This window comes from Oryzias latipes, chromosome 8, assembly GCF_002234675.1.
Source record: "Oryzias latipes chromosome 8, ASM223467v1".
In the NCBI taxonomy this organism is placed as follows: Eukaryota; Metazoa; Chordata; class Actinopteri; order Beloniformes; family Adrianichthyidae; genus Oryzias; species Oryzias latipes.
Window position 1 is genome coordinate 18893302 of NC_019866.2, and position 4992 is coordinate 18898293.

Consider the following 4992-nt stretch of genomic DNA (forward strand, 5'->3'; position numbering starts at 1 on the left):
GGCACTAGCCCTGGATTTGCAGAAAACAGAACGTAGGTCATGGTAACAGGTGGGTATGTTAGTCAGATCGATTTCTTTATTAGACCCTGGGTCAGGTAACTTGGTGTGGGGTACAGCCGACTGCAGACAATTAGCCATACAGTAGGTGCTCCAGTTGGAAACGCGGGATGACCCCCAATCTAAACAGGGGTTGTGCTTTTGGAGCCAAGAGAACCCGAGAATTAAGGGTGTCTGCGGACATTGGGTGATGAAGAAGTGATGGTACTCCCGGTGGTTACCGGAGGTAAAAACGAGAACCGGACCGGTACGTTTGGTGATGCGTGACAATTGTTTGCCCCCCAGCCCTGCAGTATTTACAGCGTTGTCGAGGACTTCGACAGGGAGGGAGAGTTCATGAACGAGACTTTGGTCCATTAAACTATGTTCGGCCCCAGAGTCAATAAGTGCTTTGGTTTCCAAAATCTTGCTCTGATTACAGATCTTGACAGGAACATACAGAAACTTGGGAACATGAAAAGTTTCAGAATTAACCCCCCGTGGCCTGTCACTTAACGGGGGGTTCGGGGAATTTAAACGAACAGCGCATTGTGGGACCTGATGACCCGCCTGCCCGCAGTAAAAACATAATCCCTCATCACGACGTGTCTTTCTCTCCTCTAGGGAGAGCTTGGAGTGACCTATTTGCATGGGTTTTTCTAGTCTAACAGGAAGTGAAGCTGGTTTAGCTGGAGCAACCAGAGGTAAGTGACGAACGGAATTGACAAGGGATGACGGAGGCTTACTTTTCTGCTCAGTCTGGCGTTCCCGGAGGCGAAGGTCTGACCTTAAGGCGGCTGTGACGAGTTCTTCAAAAGTGTCCGTCTCTGGCTGGGTACAAAGGTGGTCTTTAATGCGCTCATTCAAGGACTGGTAAAAAATTCCCTTGAGCGCGGGATCCGGCCATCCAGCCTCGACAGCAAAAATTCGAAAGTCTATGAGGTGTTCGCTTACCGGGCGGTTGCCTTGTTTGAGACTTAGCAACCGCCGGGTGGCTTCTTCCTGCCTTCGGGGTCGGTCGAAGACGAGACGGAATTCTCCCAGGAAGCGTTCGAATGGGAGATGCGTGATGGGATGAGAGGCCAGGAAGGCTTGAGCCCATTGCAGCGCCTTTCTGCGGAGAGAATTTACTATTAATGAAATGCGAGCGTGATCGGCATGATAATACCTGGGAGCTTGTTGGAAAATCAGGTCACATTGTAGTAGGAACCCTCCACAGGCAGAAACATCCCCGAAAAAGGGTTCCGGCTGTAGACGGACGTTTTCCGGGGAAAACTGGGAAGCGGAAGTGGCACTGTTGCCGGAAGAAGTGGAGGCGGCACCGGAGGCGAGGTTAGTGGTTTGCCCGGTCAGTTCCATTAGCGATTGCGTTATGCCGTCGAGACGGCGAAATAGTTCCTGCTGGGCGGAGGACATTTGCGTCAAAGCGTCAGCTTGGCGATTCAACAAGTTACCTTGGAAGGCAATGGCGTGACGAAGTCCCTCCGGGTCAGCTGGGTCAGGTGTTTGGCCAGTTCGTTCTGTCATGATTCGAACGAGAGTTCAGGAATGACCCAGATGCTGGAACCCGGAATGAGACTTGACACAACGGTAAGTATTAAGTGGTTTAATTTGAACGTGAGATTGACAGGGCTTCCTTCCTCAGGCAGAGAGGGCGTGAGCAGGCTGGTGGAAATCTTGAGCGGGAATCTCCTCGAGGGTGAACTGCGGCGAGAGCGAGGCTTGAATCCAGACGAGACGAGACGCAGGCTGGAGGTTACTTGAGATGGCGTGGGCGAAGCTTGAAGCAAGGCGAGGCGAGGCGGCTGGCTGGAGGTTTCAGGGTTGGCGTGACTGCAACGTGGAAGGACTGCGACCAGGTGAGGATCCGGAAGGTTAAAGTCCTGAAGCAGAGCGAAGACAAAAACATGAGCTTGGTTCTTAGAAACTGAGACAACAAACATGAGCTGACCAGACTATGCACCATAGGAGGAACAACGAACTGGCACCGGCTGATGATCCAGGAGGAGCTTATGAAGGAAGGTGTAGATGAGGTGAGTGGATCCAGCTGGTCGCGTCCAACAGAGAAAGGAGGGGGGAGGAGGGAGTAGCTGCCAGGCCATGACAGAGACAACGCAAAAAAGGTGGCTTCCAACTCTAAACATGTAGAGGATTATACAAACTATCGCATATTAAGGAATAAAGTTACAAAATTAAACTTTTTGAAAAAAAAAGAATATTTTGGACAAAAAATTTGTGGTTCCATGAATGACAGTAAAAGATTGTGGAAAGTGTTACAAGAACTGATGTGCAAAAAAACAAAGACTTTTAATTTGAATATGGAAATTGGTGGCATTAGTGTCAGTAAACCATTTGATATTGCCAATCATTTGAATGACTTTTTTATTAACAAAGTTGAAAAGCTGAGATCCTCTATGGTAGCACAGGATATAAGCTCTCCTTGTCAAAATATTCAATTGACAATGGAAAATAAAGCTTGTTCCTTGGTGTTCGACACTGTTAGTGAGAATAATGTTCAAGATTTGCTTCTCTCATTACCTGACGATAAAACACCAGGTATTGATTACATTGATGGTAGAATCCTTAAAATAGTTGCAAATGTTTTGGACAAACCAATATGTCATATTTTTAATAGAGCACTGATCAGTGGTGTGTTTCCTGACCAATGGAAACAATCAAAAATTATACCTCTAATTAAGGATGAAAAGTCAGAGTTTACTGCTTCAAACTGCAGACCAGTTCATGTTCTCCCTGTTTTGAGTAAAATTTTTGAAAGGTTGATATTTAATCAAATGCTACATTACTTTATCTCAAATGATCTGTTTACTAGTGCACAGCATGCCTACAGACCAGGTCATTCAACCAATACGGCATTAGTACATATGGTAGACCAGTGGTTAACACATTTGGATGATAAAAAATATGTGGGTGCGGTACTTTTAGATTTCACAGCTGCTTTTGATGTAATCGACCATGATATTCTGTTGGCAAAGCTCAAATGTTATGGATTTTCACAATTGGCTCTTTCACTGATAAGAAATTATCTTAATGGCAGAACACAGAAAGTCCTCTTCAATGGCAGCTTGTCTGAAACAAAGTTTATGTCATGTGGGGTTCCACAAGGTAGTTGTTTGGGTCCACTTTTATTTTCAGTGTTTGTAAATGATATGTCCCAGGAGATTAGAAATGCAGAAGTGGTGTTATATGCAGATGATGCGACTTTATTCTGTGCATCTACTACTGGGCCAGAGCTCAATACAGCCCTACAGAATCAACTTAATTTAGTCACCAATTGGGTTAAGTTGAATAAATTGGTTCTTAATACATCTAAAACAAAATGCATCGTTTTCGGTACAAAATATTTATTGAATGCACCATGTTACCTGAATTTGAGGATTGACAATAGTTTAGTTGAACAAGTGACTAAAACCAAGCTTCTGGGCATCAAATTAGATGATCAGCTCTCTTGGACAGATCAGATTAATCACATAGTATCCAAGATGGGCAGAGGAATCGCCCTGGCTCGGAGGTGTGCGCAATATTGTCCACCTTCAGTCATGAGGACAGTTGTACAGTCTTTGGTTTTGTCACATCTGGAGTATTGCCCAGTCATTTGGTCTAGTGCGACACAGGGGCATCTAAAAAAATTACAACTTGCCCAAAATCGAGCTGCCAGGGTGGCTCTTGGTTGCTCTTTTTGGACCAATGTGAACGAGATGCATACCATTTTAGGTTGGTTGATGGTAAAAGACAAAGTACAACTCAGTCTTCAATGCTTGATGCACAATGTCATTTTTAAAAAATGTCCACAATATTTGGTAAACAAAGTTTTATACAGTGGGTATTGTCACCAATATCAAACTCGTCAGGTCAGCTCTGGTGATTTGATTGTTCCTTTTTCAAGATCTAACTATATGAGAAGAACAGTGCTGTTTAGATCTTCTGTTGCATGGAATCAAGTGTCTGTAAGGACAAGGCTTATTAGTAACAAATATCATTTCAAAAAGATTTTAAAACTAAGATACATGGACCACTTACAATAACTAACAATTTGAATGATATGCTATGTATTATTGTTGAGGTTATGTTGCTATGTGTTTTGATATGCTGGTATAAAAATGAAATTGTTTTAACTTATTTTAACATGTGAAGCTTTTAAGGTAAATATGATGAATTAGTCACTGTATTTTCTGAAATCAGTTTTGGTTTTTGTGAAATTGGTAAAATGTATGTATTTTTTTGTGTATGGACCCCAGGAAGACTAGCGACCACTTTGTGGAAGCTAATGGGGCTCCAAATAAATAAACAAAATAAACAAAATAAACAAAAGACGTGAGAATGAAGACTTCTGAAGAAGATTCATAAGCGTGACTTTGAATGCCTCTCCTGTGAAAAAATGCCTTATTGACTCAAATTCCACCCTTACTGTATGAACAGTCATAGTTGCAACACAGGTTTATCATATCATGTCACATCTAAGACTTGACCTCTGACCTTTAGGAATGCTGAAAGAGAGATTATAACAAAGATTGTTTTTATTTTTAATGCTCTTTATTTATCCTCTGGTGTGTTTAATCTGAGCCCGGAAAAGTTCAGAAAACTGGTCTGAAAACATTTTTCCCTTCACGGCCTTTACATAATGGCAGTCTTGAGACTCATGAATGTTTCATTTGAACAATGCAAACATAAAAAGACTCAGAGCTTATCTGAGCATAAATATAAGAAATCAGGTGATATCATGTTAATTATGTGGATACAAAACAAAGAAAAAGTTCAATTTAGTCTCATGTGCTGCAACAAAAGCTGGAACAGATCATATGAAAAACATTTGATAATGCTATGAAGGCCATCACTTTCATTGAGTTATTTTAATGCAAATTCTGTTTGTGTACCTTAAGTCAGAGTTGAGAGCAGGGGTGGACAAACTATGACCCAGGTGCCATACGCGGCCTGTTA

At 42.6% G+C, this 4992-nt stretch overlaps 1 long non-coding RNA gene across 1 annotated transcript; it reads right to left on the reverse strand.

The window, feature by feature from the left end:
- Positions 1 to 1627: 1627 nt before the first annotated feature.
- On the reverse strand, positions 1628 to 2040 carry LOC111947784. Its single transcript, XR_002873712.1, has 2 exons — positions 2000 to 2040; positions 1628 to 1919 (listed from the first exon to the last, which is right to left on the reverse strand). It is a non-coding gene; the product is annotated as an uncharacterized LOC111947784 (long non-coding RNA).
- Between the last annotated feature and the right edge of the window lie 2952 nt (positions 2041 to 4992).